The sequence below is a fragment of the Canis lupus genome, chromosome 21, assembly GCF_003254725.2.
Source record: "Canis lupus dingo isolate Sandy chromosome 21, ASM325472v2, whole genome shotgun sequence".
NCBI classification, from domain to species: domain Eukaryota; kingdom Metazoa; phylum Chordata; class Mammalia; order Carnivora; family Canidae; genus Canis; species Canis lupus.
The window spans coordinates 2,247,756-2,269,384 of record NC_064263.1 but is presented as its reverse complement, the minus strand read 5'-3'; the positions used below and the strand labels follow the sequence as shown (position 1 = coordinate 2,269,384).

Below are 21,629 nucleotides of genomic sequence, written 5' to 3'. Positions count from 1 at the left end.
TCTATTCTTTCTCACTCAATGAGTTCCCTTTAATATTGCTTGTAGGGTTAGTTTAGTGGTGAGGAACTCTTTTAGTTTTTGTTTTACTCAGAAAGTGTTTATCTCTCCTTCTATACTGAATAATAATCCTGCTAGATAGAATTTTCTTGTGTAGATTTAGCATGTTAAATATTTCATGATGTTGTCTTTTAGCTTGGCAAGTTTCTGTGGAGATATCTACTGCTAACTTTGTGGGTATTTCCTTACAAGTTAGGCACTTCCTTTGTGACACTGCTTTTGGTTTCTTTTTTTTTTTTTCTTTATCACTGTATTTTGCAAATTTAACTACAATATATCTTGGTATTGTCCTGCTTTTGTTCATTTTGATGGGAGTTCTCTGTGCCTCCTTGATGTCTGTTTACTTCCCAAGATGAGGGAAGTTTTCCATGATTATTTCCTCAAATAAACCTTCTTCCCTCTTTTTCTCTCTTCTTTTTCTAGGAGCCTATGATACAAATGTTATTATACTTGATGGAGTCACTGAGGTCCCTAAGTCTACTCTGTTGATCCATCATTCTTTCTCTTTTGTTCAGCTTCATTACTTTCCATAAGTCTGTCTTCTATATCATTTATTCATTCCTCTTCTTCTAGTGATTATTACATCTGGTGAGTTTTGTATCTCAGATATTACATTTTTCATTTCATCCTGATTTTTTTTAGCACTTTTCTCCCTGTGATAAGGGTGCTCCTGATATCTTCCATGTTTTTCTCAAGCCTAGCATATAGCCTTATAATTGTTGCTTTAAATTCTACATCAGGCAGATTATTAATGTGTTTAAATTAGATCTCTGGCCATTATCTTTTCTTGTTCTTTCTTGTGGGATCAAGTACTCCAACTTGGCATTTGTCTAGTTATTTGTCTTCCCTGTGTTAGAAAATCCTATTATGTTTCCTATTCCTGTCAGTAATGTCTGATGAAGAAGAGGTCCTATTCTAATCCAGCCAAACCCATGAACCTCTAAACCTCCAGTTTTTGAGACCCACTGGTTACAGAAACTCACAAAAAAAATCACTTTGTCTTATTCTCCCAGTCAATGGCTTTGGGGGAGTATTCTCCTTTGCATATACCTGTGGAATCCTCTCTCTCTCTTACCCTTCTCTATAACCAAGGTTCTCTTCTCTCCACAGCACCTGTGATCCATTTCTCCTCCAAACCATGTCTTTGCACCCCCTACCTTCTTCAATAGTGGCTTTTTTCTCCCTCTAGTTGTGCAGTTTGTTCTATCAGTCTTTGAGTTGATTTCAAAGGTGTTCTTTGATAGTTATCTAGCTGTGTTTGAGGGGTGAGGCAAGCCTAGTATCCTCCTTCTATGCCACCATCTTAGCTCTACCAATCTATTTCAGCTTTACTGAATTACAATTAACATATAAAATTGTAAGATATATAAATGTACATTGTGATGATTTAATACTCAAATATATTGTGAAAGATTTCCCCCATCTAGTGAATTAACACATTCATCAACTATTTATTTATTTATTTATTTATTTATTTATTTATTTATTTAGAAAATATTTAATCTTACTATCTTAGCAAATTTCAGTTATACAATAGAGTGTTATCAAGTGCAGTCAATGTGTTTTACTTTAGATACTCAATTTTTTTTATCCTATAGCTAAAACTGTATACCCTTTCATCAGACTCTCTTTATATCACCCATCCTCCAGCCCTTAAAAATCACTTTTTGACTCTATTAACTTTGGATTTAGTTTGTTATTTTCCTGGTTCCTTGAAGTATAAAGTTAAGTTGGTTATTTAATATTTTCCTTAATGCTGGAGTATTTATTTATTTGCTATGCACTTCCCTCTTCGAATCGATTTTACTGCATCCCATAAATTTTAATATGTTACAGTTACATTTTCATTTATCTTAAGATATGATATTTTTTGACTTTTCACTTGATTTCTTCTTTGATCCATTTGTTGTTCAGTAGCATGTTGCTTACTCTCCATGTATTTGTGAATTTTCCAGTTTTCATCTTGTAATTGATTTTGATTTCCATATCACTGTGGTTGGAAAAGATATGATTTGATATGATATGATTTCAATACTCTTAAAGTTACTGACTTATGTTGTTTAACCAATTCCTAGTCTTTAAAAAGTTTCATATATCAATAAGAAGAATATGGATTCTTCTAATGTTGGAAGGAATGTTCTATAAATATGTTAAGCCATATGCTCTGGTGTATAGTTTAAGTTCATTGCTTTATGATTGATGTCCTGTGTTTATTATGTGTTAAATGTTTTAAGCTATTGAAATCCATGAAAATTGGATTAAAGTGATATTCTTTTATGATTATTATAAAATATACATTATAGAGGGAAATTAAATCTGGAAAAGCAATGACTAATAAATGTCTAGTGTTTAAAATGTCATATGTATATGTTAATATGGTTAACCAATGTAACAGTATACAATAATTTCCTGTATAACTAAATAGAGCTTGTTTCTTAACAGGTGAACTTCAAGGATTGCTATTTAGCACCATTTAAGATCTACAAGCATCATTTTTGCATGACTACTGCAAAAGGATATCTTTACAGAACCCAGTTCTTTTTTGAAGTTTATAACTTGGACCCTGTTTTCAGAAAGCAGGTACAGTTCATTCTTTATTAATCTGCCTTTATAATCAAAAGGAATGTTGAAAGGAAAAATGCATAAAACATGTGGTATCATTTATGAAATTCCTTAACAGTAGCCCAATATGTTAAAGTTAATATCTTATGTTTTTAATAATAAATTTATATTTTACTGGTGTTCAATTTGCCAACATATAGAATAATACCCAGTGCTCATCCCGTCAACTGCCCTCTTAAGTGCTCGTCACCCATTCACCCCCACCCCCGCCCTCCTCCCCTTCCACCACCCCTAGTTCATTTCCCAGATTTAGGAGTCTACATGTTCTGTCTCCCTTTCTGATATTTCCTACCCCTTTTTTCTCCCTTCCCTTATATTCCCTTTCACTATTATTTATATTCCCCAAATGAATGAGAACATATAATGTTTGTCCTTCTCCGATTGACTCATTTCACTCAGCATAATACCCTCCAGTTCCATCCACATTGAAGCAAATGGTGGGTATTTGTCATTTCTAATGGCTAAGTAATATTCCATTGTGTACATACACCACATCTTCTTTATCCATTCATCTTTTGATGGATACGGAGGACCCCTCCCCCTTGGAGGCCTTTTGTTTCTTTATTTCTTTTTTCCCCGTCTTCTTACCTTGATAGAAGTGTGAACTCTTCTCACTGTAGCATTCCAGCTGTTCTCTCTTTAAATCTCAAGCCGAATTCGTAGATTTTCAGGATGATTTGAAGGTTATCTAGGTAATTTGTTGGGGACAGGTGACTTGGGGACCCTACTCTTCCACCATCTTGCCACTCCCCAAGTTAATATCTTATATACTCAAAATAAATGTTTTATCTTTAAATTGAAAAAAAAAATAAAGACTTGATTCTATCAGTTAAACACACTCTACAAATATTCTGGAGATAATATTAATAAAAAATAGTAAAATATTTTGTGTTTATTAAATTTATAGTTTTATATGAGCATGACCAGAACATGAATATTGTGCTAAATTGTTGGAGACAAGAGAACACAACCCATCATCTGATGATGTACCCTCTTCTATTTCTTTCTCAACACATATAATATGCTAGTGGATGGATTTTGTTCCTTTTGATGGCTTGAGTCTATTTAACTTATACAAACAGGAAGTCATGGGCAGAATGAATCTGTCATCCCCGCTTTCGTAGGGAATTTTTTTTTGTAGGGATTTTTTTTAATGAAAATGATTATCACAGTGATTTGCCCAGCAGCTCCACATTCTTATATACTTATTAGGCAACCTAAATCATTAAATAGTAATTACATCTATTTGCATCTAGGCGTCATTTAAAAATAATACATTAAAATATTTTAGAATATATGATTGGATCCATGTTTAATATTTATGAGTAAGTAGACATTAACAGATCATCTCAGATTAAATCCACCATGTACTGCTTAACTATATTTATGATGTATTTTTAGATAATCAACCAAAGAGGTCAATTCATTTTTAAACAGAATTATTTATTTATGTTTTCTAATTATTTATAAAATATTGACAATATCATACTTAATTTCAAAGCTTCCGTATATCTATCCTCTAATTTGGTAGGTTAATTCAAGTTAATTGATTCAAAATATTGGAAAGTATTTTATTCAGTATCTTCAAGCTTAAAAATTGGAGTTAAAGAAGGAAAGTGACTAAATCTAAATCTGGGGGTAGTTCTGGAGGAGAATGTAAATCTCGGGAGTTTTGCCAGGACTTCCTACAAGTGAGGCCCAAATTCTGGAAGGTAATTGCAGAAAATTTTGCATATCAAGTACCTTTCTTTCATTCCATTAAATCATATCAGCTTGTCATTTTTATTGAATGCCCTTATTGAAAGCTCTTAAAATATGAGGTGTCCTTAAATTAATTTTGTGGGAAAAAAAAGCAACCATAAACTTAACATTTTCTCAAAGACTAGGAAACAAGAAGAGAGAAAAGATAAAGTGGTTAGAAAGTCTCTGATAGTGAAACTTCAAACTATAGGAAAGAGTAATTTGCCATAAATTAGTACATTCTTACATTTTAATATTAGACAGTTTTCCCCAAAATTTTGCCACCATAGTTCCATTTGTTACAATAAGAATGTTCTCAGAGGGGGATCCCTGGGTGGCTCAGCAGTTTGGTGCCTGCCTTTGACCTAGGGCGTGATCCTGGAGTCCCAGAATCGAGTTCCACGTTGGGCTCCTTGCATGAAGCCTGCTTCTCCTTCTGCCTGTGTCTCTACCCCTCTCACTCTCTCTCTCTCTTTCTCTCTCTCTCTCTCTGTCTCTCATGAATAAATGAATAAAATCTTATAAAAAGAACGATCTCAGAATAGGTTACACATACAAAATGTCATGAAAATAATACAAAATAAAATTAAAATAATAATGTGTTCTATTTACAAATTATATATACACATCTGGAAGGTTTATAAAGCATTTTGTCTTTAACTCTTAATCACTAGAATATCTTAACAAATCAAAATCTATATTAACTTTTCACTTTTATGATATCATGAGTACCATAGATAAATTATATGTAGACACTTTAATTAGATTTTGTAATATTAGAAACCATTTATTTATAGTGCTTGTAACTTTTTCAAAGAAAGACAACTGAACACAGCATAGCAGCTGTACAAGAGAATTTTGGATCTCATGTTCCCTTCCAGATGGATGATTGATATGTAATTTAGATTTATGGTAGACATATCAGCAGATAAAAATATAATGGTGTAAATGTCTTTGCCTCCTGTAAACCAGTGCAATCTATCAATTACCACCTGGATTGTATTAAATTGAAGTAACTCAACAAGACTAATTAATTTTTGAGAGGAGAGCTTTAGTCAAGCTATTAATAAATCCAAGTTTCAAGTTGAGGATATAGAGCTTATTAAACTATACAGGGAATGTATGGAAGCAGGTTTGGCATAGCACAGTTCACTCTTTTTAAGTCACTCTTGTTATTGCTCTGCCCAACTAATTGAAAAGCATATTGGTAGAATAGGAAGCATTTTGAAACTAATGAGACAGCCCGAGTACTCCAAAAAGACAGAAGTGAATTAGAATTGATGAATCTGATGAGAGTGGATTCATGGTGTCACTTTAAATAAAGCCCCATTTCATTCATGTATTTGCACCTAATCTGTCACTACAACTACTGAAAACATTCAGGGGAGACACTGACAGTTTTATCTTGACACAATCAACTAAATCCCTGCCATAATAGGAAGCAACATATATTAAAAGGTTTCCTGAGTTCATCCTCTGAGAATGAAATGTTTCACTCAATAACTTACACAACTCTTATCCAGTAGGCATTGGCTTTGTTCCAAAAGAGCTTCATTCCATTAGAGTCCGAGTGGCTCTAGGGTTATAGATTTTCAGAATTGGCAGAATTCTTATCATCTGTTGGAAAAAAAAAAAAAACTCTATTTCTTATTATCAACATGTGCAATCATTGAGTACTACAGCTGATAAAAATAGTGATATGTTCTCCCAACTTCAAAAATGGTAATTTATTTTTTATCCTAATGGTCTTGACAATTACATCAAAATTCAGAAAAAAAATAAAAGAACCTTCTCATGCACAGTTGCTCTTATGCATTATGTATGTTCACTGCTACTTATTATGTGTCCAGAACTGACCATTTAAAATAATGGGGAAGTTCCATGAAGATTATTTTGGGTGAATATTTGAAATAATTATTAAACAACTGGAATGTCCATAATAGTCTTTCAGGGGCAGTGTGTCAAAATCAATGAGAATGTACAATTTTTAACTGTCAGTAAGGAAGATCGAACAGTTCCTTCCAAAATTGTTATTGAATAATAAAATATTTATGGGACGTCTGGGTAGATCAGCAGTTGAGCATATGCCTTTGGCTTAGGATGTGATCCTGGAGTCCCAAGATTGAGTCCCACCTCAGGCTCCCTGCATGGAGCCTGCTTCTCCCTCTGCCTGTGTCTCTGCTTTTCTCTCTTTGTGTCTCTCATGAATAAATAAATAAAATCTTTTAAAAATAAATAAACAATGAAAAAATAAAGTCTTTATTTGAGGTGCTTGTTACCAACATCTATGTTCTGCCATTTGTAAATAATAGTGTTTTTATATGCTACTTTATTGCGTATAGTATTAAATACTATATTTGTATTGTTTTGTCTTTTGGAAGATATTATTTTGGGGTTTCTTTTGGAAGATATTATTTTGAAATCTTTTATAGGAACATTTACTATATAAAGTATAAAAAATACATTACTATGTGAACCAAAGCAGAATGACAAGTAAGTATCATTTGGTATGAAATATTATGTAATATGAAGTTGTATGAATTTCTTAGCATTTATCTCTATCTGCTAGTTGTAGAGTTGGGAGGGGGTCATTTGAGTTGACTATCAAGGGATTATTTTTAATATCACTTTATTCATAGAAGACATAGTGAATTTTAATATTCCTCAAGTTGGGATTCCTAAGGATATGAAAGGAAACTGGGTTTGCCCAATGCAAGAAGAAGGAAAAAATAGTTATAGATCTTGATGTGAAAATATGACAGAGTGCCTAGGTTTTTATAGCATATAAAACTTCGCTACCATTCATAAACTATAAAGTTCCAAACAATTAGAGTATTGTGAATGTATGCAAAATATCTCACACATGATATTTGCCCAGTAAATAATAACTTACTGAATATTTCTCTAGTGGAAAGAACTAACAGAAACAGAGAAAATGCTAACAGGCTATGTCATACCTTCCTATACTTTTAAGTTTCAAGGAAGACTGAGCATGGAAAACAAAAAAAACAGAATGATTTTTCTTGAACAGTTTTCAAATATAAGAAAGTTTCTATCCAATCTTGCTCATAGACCAGCAATTGAAACCATTAGCCTGAATGCTCAGCCACCTGAACACTTCAAATCTATCCTACAATATATATGAGAGTCTCTTTTTCTATCAGTAAATGTCTCTGAACTTCAGTTAGTCAGTCTGTATGAAGCCTAGTATACAGGGTGAACCCCAGACAGACATTGATTAATAAGATAGAGGCTTTTCCCTAAAATCTGTCACATTTTCTGGGTGTAGTGAGGTGATTTTGACAAATGGAAAGATTATAGGCTTTGCGATAAGGCTGACCCAGGATTGAATCTCTGCTGTGAATGTGCTAGCTGTAGAAACTTGATTTAATAGCCATGGACCCCGAACTGCCTTAATTTTTAAAAGGTGGATGATGTCTCATTTTGCAAGGCTGCATATTGTTGTAATTAAACAGGTCAGTCCATCTATCTATCTATCTATCTATCTATCTATCTATCTATCTATCATCTATCTATCTTCCCACACACACACTTTCTTTCTTTTTCTTTCTTTGAGTTGATTAGACTCTATCAGTCTTTGTTTTATTCAGTGGTGAAATAGTATGGTACTCATTCGATCACAATGGTAATCATGTTAAACATACTCTTAAACATACTTGGAGTTTGGTATCTGAAAGGCATTTACCATGATTACAATTGTGATAGAATAAGTACTATACTATTTTACTACTGAGTGGAACAAAACTTTATAGAGTCTGGTAAGTTAAAAGAAAGAAAGAAAAAGAAAAAAAGAAACAAAAAAAGAACAAGAAAGGAAGGAAGGAAAAGAAAGAAAGGAAAGAAAGAAAGAAAGAGAAAGAGAGAGAAAGAAATAGAGAAAGAAAAAGAAAAGAAAGAGAGAAGATGGAGGGAGTGAAAAAGCAGGTAGGAGAAAAAAATAGGTACTACTACTTTTGTTACAACAATAACATTTGCATCCCGGGGCTGTTGTGTTATATGGTTAACACAGAAAAGTGATCCATAGTTCATACATATTAGAAATGGAATACAAAGGAATAAAAACTTCCATTTGGAATTGAAACAGTGATTATATAATTCTCTGCTGGATTTTGTGTTGGTGCATAACACCATTCCCTCATTCTTGTCCTCTCTGATACATTAGGGAGACTTGAGGCCTAACAACTGCCTTTCTCAGAAGACTTGCCACCAAGATTCAGGAATAAGTGCCATTCAGTAGGAAACATGAGATATCAAAGGTGTAAGAGAATCAGAAGTCTTATCATTGTCCTTCCAGCTACAGTGGCCCCAGATCCTTTTTTCTTAGTATCCTCTGCTCGGCACTGAAAGCTATGATCATTGCTGGCAGTTATCTACAGTTTTTGCAGTTTCTAACTCTTTGAAAGCTGGCAGGTAATTGAAGATTTACAGTGGTCTTTCCTGACATTTGTTTCTTCAGATCTTCTAACAGTTTATAAGCACCTAATATCTACATTCTTATCTGCTTAAAATAACATTAGTTTTTATTTTTAGAGCTAGTCTAGACAGAGGATGTCTAAAGATAGATAAACAAAAATACACACACACAGACAAGCCTTAAAAATGCATAAATCAGAGATATATCATGTTCATAGATGGGAAGACTCAATTTCAGAAAATGAATTGAATCCTTCCTTAACTAGTTTTATTTTGGTGTAACTTTACAAATAATTAAGATAGTGTGTTAGTGGAATAGGGTAGACTCCTGAAGTAGACCTCTGAAATAAAATAGCACAGATAATATTCTATGGCTTCATAAAAATTTGGTATACAAGTAATGTGATACTCAGATTAGTGGAGAAAGAATAAAGGATTTCATAGTTTGTTCTAGGTTACCCATAAGAAAAAATAAAATAAGGCCTCTCGGTATGACATGAAAAATAAACAAACAAAAAAAAACCTCATTGGATTGAAAAGGTAAATTTAAAAAGCAGGATTTTGAACATTAAGAAGAAATACTGATAGCAATTTCATTACTTCAACATAAATAAATACATATTTTAAGCAAGAAAAACAGTCTGCGAATGAACAAAAGGACAGATGTGACTACAATTTAAAAAAAAAGAAAGAAAAATAGGATTATGTGAAACATCTTGGTATCTAAACTTTTAAGAACTCTTTTGTCTGTAAAGTAGAAACAGAGCTTGATGTTGGTAATTAATACTTTTTGCAGATCTGCTGTAGAATAACTGCAAGTTTACAGCATGGTAAATTGTTATTTTGTCATTAGTTCTCTTGGTATCTGTAATAGTGAGTCTTAGCTTTTCAGTTTTTCTTAATAAAGGAATAATATGTATTTACCTGTCCTTTGACTTTGGGGTTAGCCATGTGACTTGCTTTGATCAATAGAATGAAACAAAAGTTATAGTTCACCAGCCCTAGGCCTTAAGATACATTGCATATTTCCACTAACTCTGTTGCTCTTTTCCCATCACCATGAAAATAAGGAGAAAAAGAGACATGTAGAATACGGCCACCCCAGCTAATCCTAGCCTTGATCAGTTCTTCCTCAATCACCCAACATAAGTAAGTGGTAATAAATGATTGTTGTTTTAAAACATTGGATTTGGGGGTAGTTTGTTATGCAGCAATGACTAACTGATACAACTCTTATTCACAAACAAATGTATATTTCTCTCATTCCTGCTACTCATTACCTGTAAATATGCACTTCACTGTCCTTATCTAATTTTATTATTAGTCCTATCTGGTGCCCATTACACCCAATTTCCCCACTTTTCATATTTGAGATCAAGGTCAAATGCAAACACTTCCATAATATGTGTCAGTTTCTTTTTAAAATGAAAGACACATGCCACATACTGAATGATATCCACATTTGTTCATCTGCTTTTATTTCCCACACAATAGTTTTTAAAGTACTTCATTTATACTAATCTGTACCTTCCAAATAGTTTTATATGCATACACATATATAAGAATACACATGCTTAATATTTGAACAAAACAAACATACATAATGATGGATATAGATGATATCCATCATTACAAAGACAGATTTTTACATTGCATGGGAAAATTAATTTCATTTACAAAATATTCCTTCAGACTTAAGTTTTGCTTTTACTTTTCTGTGGGGACTATGATTCAGACAGAATTAAAATTTAAATAAGGCAAGTTGATGATCATGCCTCTACAGATGTTAAGTAATCTTCACATAATGATCCTGAGGGCTAATAAGGAAGTGGAAAATCCCCACAACTAATGTATGGTGACTTAACTAATTAGACTATTAGTAGTAAAGATTACAGTGTAAATGGTTTTTAAGTGAAAGTATTCTGCCTTAGTAAACTTAAAGAGGCAATAGCTGGGTTTCAAAACATGGAACATTATTACACAAATGGTATACTTCACTTGGCACAATAGCATTTTTCCCATTGAAAATAAAGTTTAAAATACCTTTATATTTTGTGCTCTAATTTAGAAATTGATATCTCTGTATGCTTTAGTGATTAGTTAATGTATGAAAGATATAATAAGTTGTCTGTAATTGAACACAGTGGCACCAGACCATGTTTTTGTTTGTTTGTTTTTTGGTCAATTCTATTCTATTACCATGATTGCAAATGTCATTTAAAAAATTATGCTTTTACCTTTACACTACTACAGACAAGTTGCTGCATTTACTCTTTAACTCATTTTTGTTTTTGTTTTTTCTTAGCTAATTTGCTTCTGACATGCTGAAGATAGGGAATAAAAAGAAACATCATCTTCAGTAAAAAGTTTTTTACCACACGTGATTTAGGTGATTTAGGGAGCAATAGTTTACACATACGATGGGATAAATCGATTTTAAAACAAAGAAACAGCATAAGATTTGTGGTTGTTTATAGTACTGATACTCATTTTCTTTTTCTTCTTTATGGAATGATGGAAATTCACAGACTTAGCTTGACCACCACTTCATAGACTTAATCTCCAGAAAATATATTATGTTAAATATCTCATACTATTTATGTGCTTCTCTTATAGGTAAGTTCTTAAAAAAAAGTTCCATTCTTATATCCTGAATCTGACTTTTAATAGTATTTTAATATTTTAAATATTTAATATTAAACTACAATGTGGAATAGAAAATATTAAAGGGCCTTAGATTTGTTTGAGATAAAATAGAAGGTGAAAAATAGCCTTTGTGTTTATATGTCACTGTAGCAAATCATATTGTTTTAAGATTTTAGTGATGCGTAGCAGTGGAAATAACAGAGATGAGTACAATAGACTTTTCCATAGACTGAGTTTTCCAGGTCATTTAATCATCTCTAGTGTCTTCAGAACACTTCAACAGAGTTAACGATAACAAATTGTCACATTATTGTCCTCATGATGATCTCTTTGGGTAGATGATAAAGAACGCTCTGCTCCCAAAGCTATCGGTAAATATACAGGGATCATCAACTCATCAACTCTGCACACATGCTTCACCTCTCTCTCCCTTTCTCATACACACAAGTCATGTGAATTGGTGTATTGAGTCATTTTATTAGAAAGTATAAACTATCAAGAATGAAATCAAGAGCTGGGACATAGAGTAAAAAGTATGATTAAAAAATGCCCTTTGATCTTAGAAATTCTTACACTTTCACTCATATCCATGTAAGAATCTTTAAAAACAATTCTACTGGGCAGCCTGGGTGGCCCAGTGGTTTAGCGCTGCCTTCAGCCTGGGGCGTGATCCTGGAGAGCCCAGATGGAGTCCCAGGTCAGGTTCCCTGCATGGAGCCTGTTTCTATCTCTGCTTCTCTCTCTCTCTCTCTCTCTCTCTCTCTCTCTGTGTGTGTGTGTGTCTCCATGAATAAATAAATAAAATCCTTAAAATAAATAATAAATAAATAAATAAAAACAATTCTACCAAATGTTATTATATTCTAATGCTATAATTTTATTTTAATTTTAACAGATTAAAAATAGAATGTGAGACAATAGCTGGGCCTCTAGAAATGGATGTAAAACCATTTCATGAACTGATTATTGACAGCCTTATAGTGTTGGCCAGAAGAAACTGTAAGAAGCAGTTTAATAATTAATTATACATGCAAAGCAATTTAGAAGTAATTCATAAAGTAGTGGATAGCTGAGAGACTATTGTAAAGAAAATACTATGTTGAGCCACCGCCGGGCTGTCCAGTAAAGATAGGTACTAGCCATATGTGGTATTGAGTACTTGAAATGTGGCTTGTCTAAACTAAAATGTGTTGTAAAAATAAAATACATTACAGATATCCAAGATTCAGTATGAAAATAAATAAAATATTTTATTGATAATTTTATTTTTATCAAATGTTTTAGATATATTATTTAAACAAAATATATTATTAACATTACCTGTTTCTTCTTTCTTTAATATTACATATGAGGCTTGCATTTGTGACCTGTATATTTATGTTGAACAGGTATGGTCTAAGGAATTTCAGCAGTATCATATAATTACTGATTAAGGCCATCACAAATTATCTAAGAACTGAATGTATCCATTTCCCACCTCCAATCTACTGGATAGCTTTTACCGTAAATCTATTAGACATGTTCCATTTTAAGGAAACATAAAGAAAATAATTAAAAGCTGTGGCCTGAACCAGTTTTTTACTTTTTGGGAAACTCAATTCCACAGCCTACTAGAATTTTTAAAGTCCTTGAAATACTTTTGGATACAAATTATTTTTTCTTCTAAAGCACTCAAGGATAATTATATTTAAGTGCTTGTAAATGAGAAAGTGTTTAGTGAAAGTTATCTACATAGCTTGAGGAAGTGTCAGCATATTCTAAGTGAGGTACCTGTGTAAAACCAACACCTAACCATACCAAAGTCGATGGCACAGATCTGAACCATTCTCGGTGTCATTTCTGGCTACGGTATACTTATTCACATGCTTTTATTTATACTAGACCATAACAATGCTTGCTTCAACCCTGCTTTCTGGTTCTGGTTCCTGGAGGCATGCAATGATCACTCAAACTATGTGTAAGAAATAAAAAGGAAAGGAGGTATGGAAAAAAGAGCTGAAGGGCATTTAAATAAATAATAGAACTCTAGAATCTTGAAAACTGAGACTGTCAGATAAGACAAATATCATAGCAATGCAAAATATATTTATTTAGTTTGTTCCAAGCAGAAAGGTGATCTAAAGTGTTAGGTTCAGTACACAAAACACTAAATTTTATTTAAAAAAAATACCAGTAGTTCCAACAAAGTAAATCATAACTCTAAGCATCATCATGGAACTATAGTTTTCATTGAAAAATTATTCATATGTTTGCCTGTGTGGTTACACTTCATCTTGCCAATACTATCTTTGAATGTAAAGATTTATAGAAATAGCATTATTTTTTTAATAAATAAGTGAATGCAGCTCTAATGCACATTATTTCAGTATTCCTGATTTGAGTAGATGTTATGGACTTCCTTTTCATCGCTTTAAGTATTAGCAAAGCCAAATGGATATATATAAAACAACAATGGATATTCACTGTATTTTTAAGACATACTTCCTTTGGAAATTGTGCTCATTGCATCAGAACTGCTTCAATGACTACTTTTTGGCCAAATTAGTAAAACTTGTACTAATAGCAATAGGTAAGATTCATCATTAACTAAGTATCAGAAGGTATTCTATGATTGATTCTCACAACAAATTTATAATTCAATATTATTAATATACCTAGGGTAGGCCAAAGTTGTAAGGGATCAAGTAGTAAATGTCTGACAGTGTTTCAAATATATGTAATCTGATTGTAGAGTCATTTTTAAAATAGATTTTATATATTTATTCATGAGAGACATAGAGAGAGAGGCAGAGACATAGGCAGTGGGGGAAGCAGGCTCCATGCAGGAAGCCCAATGTGGGACTGGAACCTGGGGCTTCGAGATCACTCCCTGAGCAGATGCTCAACCACTGTGTCACCCAGGCATCCCTAGAGTCTCAATTCTTAACCACGGATCTCCTGCCCTGGAGAAAACTCTATATTCTTCAATCTCTTACCTATCAATACACAAGTTTTCTGGAGTCATGTTCCCTATATGATGCACATGGTAAAAATATTTCCAGATAATTATCTGGAGGTCATTTCTGTTTGGATGCCTCAAGCATACCCTGATAAGAAAGGAAACTACGGTGTTCATAGTTCATGAAGGAGATGATCCCCGGAAACACAAGAGAGATGAGGAAAGCAAAACATAGAAGGCAGAAAAGTCCAGAAAAGGCACAGTTATGAGCAGGTCAACAGATACAAGTGGCTGGAACTCTATTATGCACCACTGAGAATATACCTCATAATTATCACACCAAAAAGATAGGAAACTTGGTTAAATGTGTCATTCATTGATCTCCTTGGATGAGTGTTGACTGATGTGGCTGAGTGTTAAATCCCGGGGCCATTTTGGGTTGCCCTGCTTTGGCTAAAAAAGCTTCCCTGGTGCCAGAGAAAACCTTGAGGCAGAGAAGCAGCGATGCAATGCATATCCCAGGGGATGGAAAATGTCAATGAACACAGGAGCTGTCCTCTGTGAATGTAGATGGATTTAGAGTTTATGGATTGGGACATTAACAGCATCTGCTACTGAGGTGTAATCACTATACAGTCATTTTTTTTTTTTTTGAAAACACACTGAATCCTACAACAAATTTCTTCAGTTAATGTGTGAGCCTTCTTACTCTAACCTTAATCTTGGAATAAAAGTAACTTTTTTTAGATAACCCTATAATTCAATTTATTGGAGGGATATGTCTGCACACACTAGTAAGCTCCACAAACATATTAAATTATTGTATATAATACATAAAACCCTAGAATGGTTCGGCCAAAAATATCAAATTATCTATTAGGTGTAAAATAGTCAAAAGAAATTATTTGACAGATGTTTCATTTTTTTGAAGGACTCGACCTCCCAGAGGTATGCCAAGCAGGATAAAAACTGTGGTGGAATACCTTAACTAATATTTATTTTATTATTAGTCTTACATTTCCATTGCTATTACTTTTTTTGATTTATTAACAATTTTACGGGATCCCTGGGTGGCGCAGCGGTTTAGCGCCTGCCTTTGGCCCAGGGCGCAATCCTGGAGACCCGGATCGAATCCCACGTTGGGCTCCCTGCATGGAGCCTGCTTCTCCCTCTGCCTATGTCTCTGCCTCTCTCTCTCTCTCTCTCTCTGTGTGACTATCATTATATATATATATATATATATATATATATATATATATATATATAAACAATTTTACCCATGTCTAGGAACCAAACAATTAGAAAGGAAGAAGAATTTAGCTGTTCAAATAAATAATGGGTATAGAAAGAAGAGCAAAGGCAATTAACATAAGACAGAAACATTCTTATGGGTACTGATTTATAAGAATCACAAAGTCTTAAGTTATAGGTAAATATTCAAATTATTGTGTTTTGCTGCTTTAAAATTTAAGTGAATTTATAAAATTAAAGAGAATAATTTTAAAGCAGAGCATTTGTTAATATCCTTTGAAATTGGAAGGGAAATTAGAGTGTACAGTTTTGACAATTTTTCCCTGTAAATTGTGTTGAAAAGAAGCAATACACTTAATATTTTCCTAATATTTAGTTGTATGATAAATGAGGATAAGCATAATCTTACAAGAAATTTTTGAAATGCATATTATACATATAGAACTTAAATTGGTTTGTAAATATTACAGTAAAAAAAGTAAGTCACATACTTTTTCCAGAAACATCTATTTTTTTCTACCTGAGGATTTTCAAAGAATAAAGATGAAGATGTGTGAGAAATATTTTTAAGAATACCTAAGGTTTAATGAAAAGAATTATTTCTGTGTTCTATGTAAAGTCAAATTAAAGAAAGCAAAAATTAAAACTATACTAAATTTTGCTTTCTTTACTATTTCAATAATTGCTATGATATTAAATTTGTAATAATTGTTAAACTATAATCATATTTCAGAATAGTCTATGTCATGTTATATATTTTAATTTAAATTAAATTCATGATCTTATTTTTTGTGAAAATTGAATTAATGTAATAGTTTTTTAAATCTCTGTATATGTTTTGAAAATAGCCCTCTCAACCTGCATTAGTATAAGTATGTGTTAATTTTATACCATTATTAAAACAAAACATCTTCAAAGAGATAACACAAAAAATATCTACTATATAACATTTATCTTAGTTGTTTGAAAATGTTTAACTTAAGTGTTCCAAAATTTATCTTTGTATTGAGTTTCACCAGACAACTGTATACCTGAATGTCATTTTTCTTTTTAAAATTACCTGTATTGAATTGCCTTTTGTGTTTGCTGTTATCAGGGAGGAAGATCTTCCTCTGCCCTATGGTCCTTCTGGCCAGACATAGAATCAAATTGACATGAGATAGATTAACAGGAGAAAACAAAATTTAATAGCCATATGTACAGGGAATTCACACAGACATGAAATTTCAAAAACAATGAGGTAAGATGAAGCTTATATGAGCTAAGGAGGGGGTAGGGACTTGAGGACACAAAGGGGAAAAAGTCATTAGCAAGAAGGTCAAAAGATGTTTGGAAAAACAAAAAAAATTATTATGCAGGTAAGTTCTTAGGTAAAGGAGAGTCTTGTTAATAGCTCTTTCCTGGTAAGGGCTGTCCTTTCCAAAGTTTAGGTAGTTGAGGGGAGTGCTGTGAGCTTTTCCTACATCTTCTGGGTTTTGATTACTTCTAACACAAAATAATCTTTATGCCAAAGTGACCCATCTTGGGGAAACTTCCCTGGGCTCCTACACTATCAATTTGTATTGGGGGGCATAACAAGAGTCAGTTATACTCAAATCACAGTAATGAGTTGGGCATGTTACCTACCATGTCTCAGGGAGTGGCAAATATCCCTCTTACTGCCAAGAACAGTTGGTTGCCTCCTGAATAATTTCATTAAAAAAATTTATTTTCTTGCTGTTATTGTTTGGTGAGGATGGGGAAGGTAAAAAATAAAATCAGATCTGGTGGGAAAGAAAAATTAGTCAACACGAGTCATTTTAAGGAATTTAGCTTTTACTTTCTATGAGGTAAGAATATGTTAGAGGATTTTGAACTGACAAATGTCATGATTTAATTTACATTTTAGGTATTGGTTGATGGTTGACATATGACATGAAAGAAAACACAAAGTATAGATATCACCAGTGCTTTGTGCCTGTGTAACTGAAAGGTGGGGCTTGTCAAAGCAACCAGAAAGATGGAGTTTCTTCTTATTGAGATTGAGAAAGTGGCAGATTTCAAATGGGGGAGATTAGGGTTTATTTTCAGAAAATATGGAATCCTATTTAATATATAAGTAAAGATGTAAAATAGGCAGTTGGACATATGAGTCTGGAGTTTAAGAAAGTGGAGTTGGCTAGCGATTTAAAAATTGGGAGTCTTCACTGGTGTTTCATGCTAATAATTTAAAAGAAGACAGGGTAAGGAAAAATTATATAGACTAAAATATAGGTTATAGAGAGGAGGAGAAATAGAAAAGAGTTTGAGAAGGAGTAATTACAGAAAATGAAAGACAAACATAAGAATGGTGATTCAGATGCATTATAAAAATAATTTTTAATAAAGGAAGTGAATAGCCATAGCAAAGCCTGCTTAAATCTGCTAAGATGAAAGCTTAGTATTGACTTTATTTTGATTTCACTGTTATTTTGTCAAGATTTTCTAAGTGGAATGATAGGTATGGAGGAAATAAACACCTGGTTTGAGTACATTTGAGAGGAAGTGGGAAAAGAAAAAGCAAAGAGAACAGTACAGATTTTTTTCCCAAGCAATAATTAATTCTTAATATTAACAATCCTAGTAATAATTATATAAAAGGAAATAATTAAATAAAAGTAAATAATTGATTGTAAAAGCTATAATGCCTTGATTTTATAATCTCATTGACAATATTCATATCTGTAAAATATAATTACATTTCTTCCTTAGAAATATTATTCTCAGCCTTCACATTTTCAATATTTTGTGAAAACTTTTTTTGCTTACTTGTGCTTCTTATCTAAGCCTCTCCTAATTTGACCTGTTTAAATAATAATTCATTGAAGATGTCGGATTGTTTGGGTGATTGACATACTTGATACCTTATAAAGCATTTGAGAAAAAGGCCTTATTACCATATTTGCATGTTACCCCTTTTGTAAATTGATAAAAATCTAACAATTGATGAAGTAAAAATTCAGTGTCATATTATAACTGGAGAAGAGGCTTCTTCTTAAATGATTCTTTCTCTAATGAATAACCATAGCTAACTAAAATAGTTTAATTTCCAGATGTTTTATTTAAATACACTTACGATATATAAAACAGTGAATATTAATTTATAAAAATATAAATGTGTATTTCAAAATAAAATACGATTTTCCAAAAATGGAACAGAATTTGTTTTCAGACAAAATGAATGCAAATTCAAATAGTTTAAATCTATAATTACATTTGATATTGTTTCTATGCTAGGTTCATAGCTTGTCTTCTTGATGCATTAAAAGAGGCAGTCTGGATGTGTGGAATGATATGACATTTGTTATCAGAAAGTATGAATATGAATCCCAACTCATACTTCAAAATGGTATATTGGAGGGGTTGCCTAGGTGGCTCAGCAGTTTAGCACCTGCCTTCAGCCTGGGGTGTGATCCTGGAGTCCCCGGAGAGAGTCTCACATCGGGCTGCCTGCATGGAGCCTGCTTCTCCCTCTGCCGGTGTATCTGCCTCTCTCTCTCTCTCTCTCTCTCTCTCTCTCTCTCTGTGTCTTTCATGAGTAAATATTTTAAAAAATGGTATATTGGAAGCAACCCAGTCTCAGGGCGAACACTTGTAAAATTATAATAATCAGAATATCTATCATATTAGATCTCCGTGGGATTTAGTGGGACATATTAACACCTATAAGTCACATGCTTTGTTCTTTGTGTGAAAGAGGAAGAATTTTATCTACAGATAGTGAAAAATGAGAGAAAAGGAGAAGGAAAAACTAAAAGCTTACAATTAGCCTCATAACAACATCTTTGTCTTGAAAATCGTTAATGTCTCTTGTTGAGTTATTGAGCAGAAAAAATTCCAGAGATTGCGAACTTTATGAAATACATCCTGAGTCCAGTCTCTTACATTTGGAATTTAAGAAAAATTAAATGAAATACCATGACTCAGGAAAATTACTGTGAAAGAACAAAAAGAGTAAGGAAATTCCTGGTGTTATTAGCATACAAGCAAATTACTGCAGTCATGCAGATTATAATTATAAACTATAAAAATAATGAATTGATATTTAAATTTGATTGAAGAACACCTGACTATTTTAACAAATAGGCTATCTAACTTATGTTGAAATAAACCAGTTATGATAATTATTTGTCATGCTGAATTTTCCATATTTTAAAAATGTTCATTAGTATCAGGAAAGGCATTGAAAAATAACATTATACATAAGAAGAGAATTCTCTACTTGTTGCAAATAAATCAAACTTACATATTTTTAAAATATGTAAAAATATTACTACCTAGTGAGTGTGATGTGACTTGTAGGTTTCCACAAATTATTTCTTTTAACTATGTTCAGAGAAATCTGTTGCTCGGGTTTGTGAGAAGCAGAAATAGGAAATCGGAGACTTGAGTCAATGCGGTAATAATGGTTAATCACGGAAACTTTAACCCTTTTATCTAAAACAAAGTAGTGTGATCATTTTAAAAACATTACTTTTTATGAAATTTCAAATTGTGTCCTTTTCATGTCATTTAAGAAGCAAGTAGATTTTAATGTCCAAATTCAATTATTATATTATTTCTTTCTTTTTAAGAATATAAGTATTTGAATAAAATGAACTAGAACCAAACAAAATTGAGCTTTTATCCCAGCTGGATATTAGTAATGTTATTGTGTTTGCATAGAAAATGGCTCCAATAAGGGCCATTTGTCAGCAGAAAAAAACCTAAAGATATACCAAACAAACAAAAAATGAAAGACAAAATTTTTAAAAATGGTATAATTCAGTAGTAGTGAAATGAGGGTGCTGAAAATGTTAGTAGGAAATGTAGTCCAGAATGAAGGTTGCTTTAGTGCTACTTGCTTTGTTCTGATCAGACCCATTTGGAAGTGAGGCATTAGCGACCTAGAAATGGCTAGTCAAAATCTTTATCACATGGAAATAGAAGAAATTCGTGATACGTGGTTTGGAGAAAAAGAGACTTAGAGACAATATGTATGTGCTCAGCTAGTTAAAAGGACTGTCATGTGGAAGAGGGATTAGAACAGATATGCCTTGCTCCAAAGAATAAGACTGAATCAAGGCAAGCAAAGAGAAAGATATTTCATTTCAATATGATAAAAGGATTCTGACATTTTAAATTATGTGATGTAGTGAAAGGTTCATTGTAAATTGTATCTTTCATTTGGAAAATGGTATAATACCCAAGGTCATTCCCAACACAAAGAGTCTTTAATTTTGTGAATTAAAGTAGATTTGAAACATCCATTCTAAGTTTTAGTAAAAAACCTTGCACATGGCTTTAAGATAATCTGAAATTCATAGTATTATGCCTATCTCTATTTTTGCTTCTACTCCATCTATGTATCTATCATCTATCTCAGATTTCAAACTCTGCAAAATTTAAGCTATAGAAAGAGAATAAACATTTATAACACATTAGTAACGCGTACTAATAATCTTATATGAAAATGGAAATAGATGTAATAATTGGTCATTTATTTTTTTAAAAAGGTCACATTTCAACCTACAAAGATGGAATTCATATAGCTCAGACAAATGCACTGAGTCAAATAATGTGTTGGAGATGACAAGAGAACAAGTAAATGGAAAATTACAGTGAAGTGTGCTGTTAAAGGAGAAATATTTAGACACTAGGTTAAGCCACATCCATGTTTACCAAAGTATAGCTTCAAGAAAATCTAACATTCAAAAACTATAAACTTAAAAAAATGAAGCGTGACTATTCATAAAAACAACCTTCTCATTTACAGATAATCTCCGATAAACTTATTTAGCCAACTTCTCAAAGATAATTCTTTTGTGGTAAGTATATGCAGGACATTCATCTCATTTTCAAAGGGTATAAGAAAACTTGCAGTAGAGCATCTATATAGCACAGGATACCTTTCCCATCTCATGCCTTCTAAGAGCTTTGCAAG

The 21,629-nt window shown here is 32.5% G+C and overlaps 1 protein-coding gene across 3 annotated transcripts in view; it reads left to right on the top strand.

The window, feature by feature from the left end:
• CNTN5 (contactin 5) overlaps positions 1-21,629 on the top strand; it is a 1,295,471-nt gene that overhangs the window by 324,740 nt on the left and 949,102 nt on the right. For all 3 annotated transcript variants that reach the window (XM_025420999.3, XM_025420992.3, XM_049098648.1), the window contains exon 2: positions 2,500-2,637. The gene's annotated coding sequence lies outside the window, so the exon portion shown is untranslated. The remainder of the gene's footprint in view (positions 1-2,499; positions 2,638-21,629) is intronic.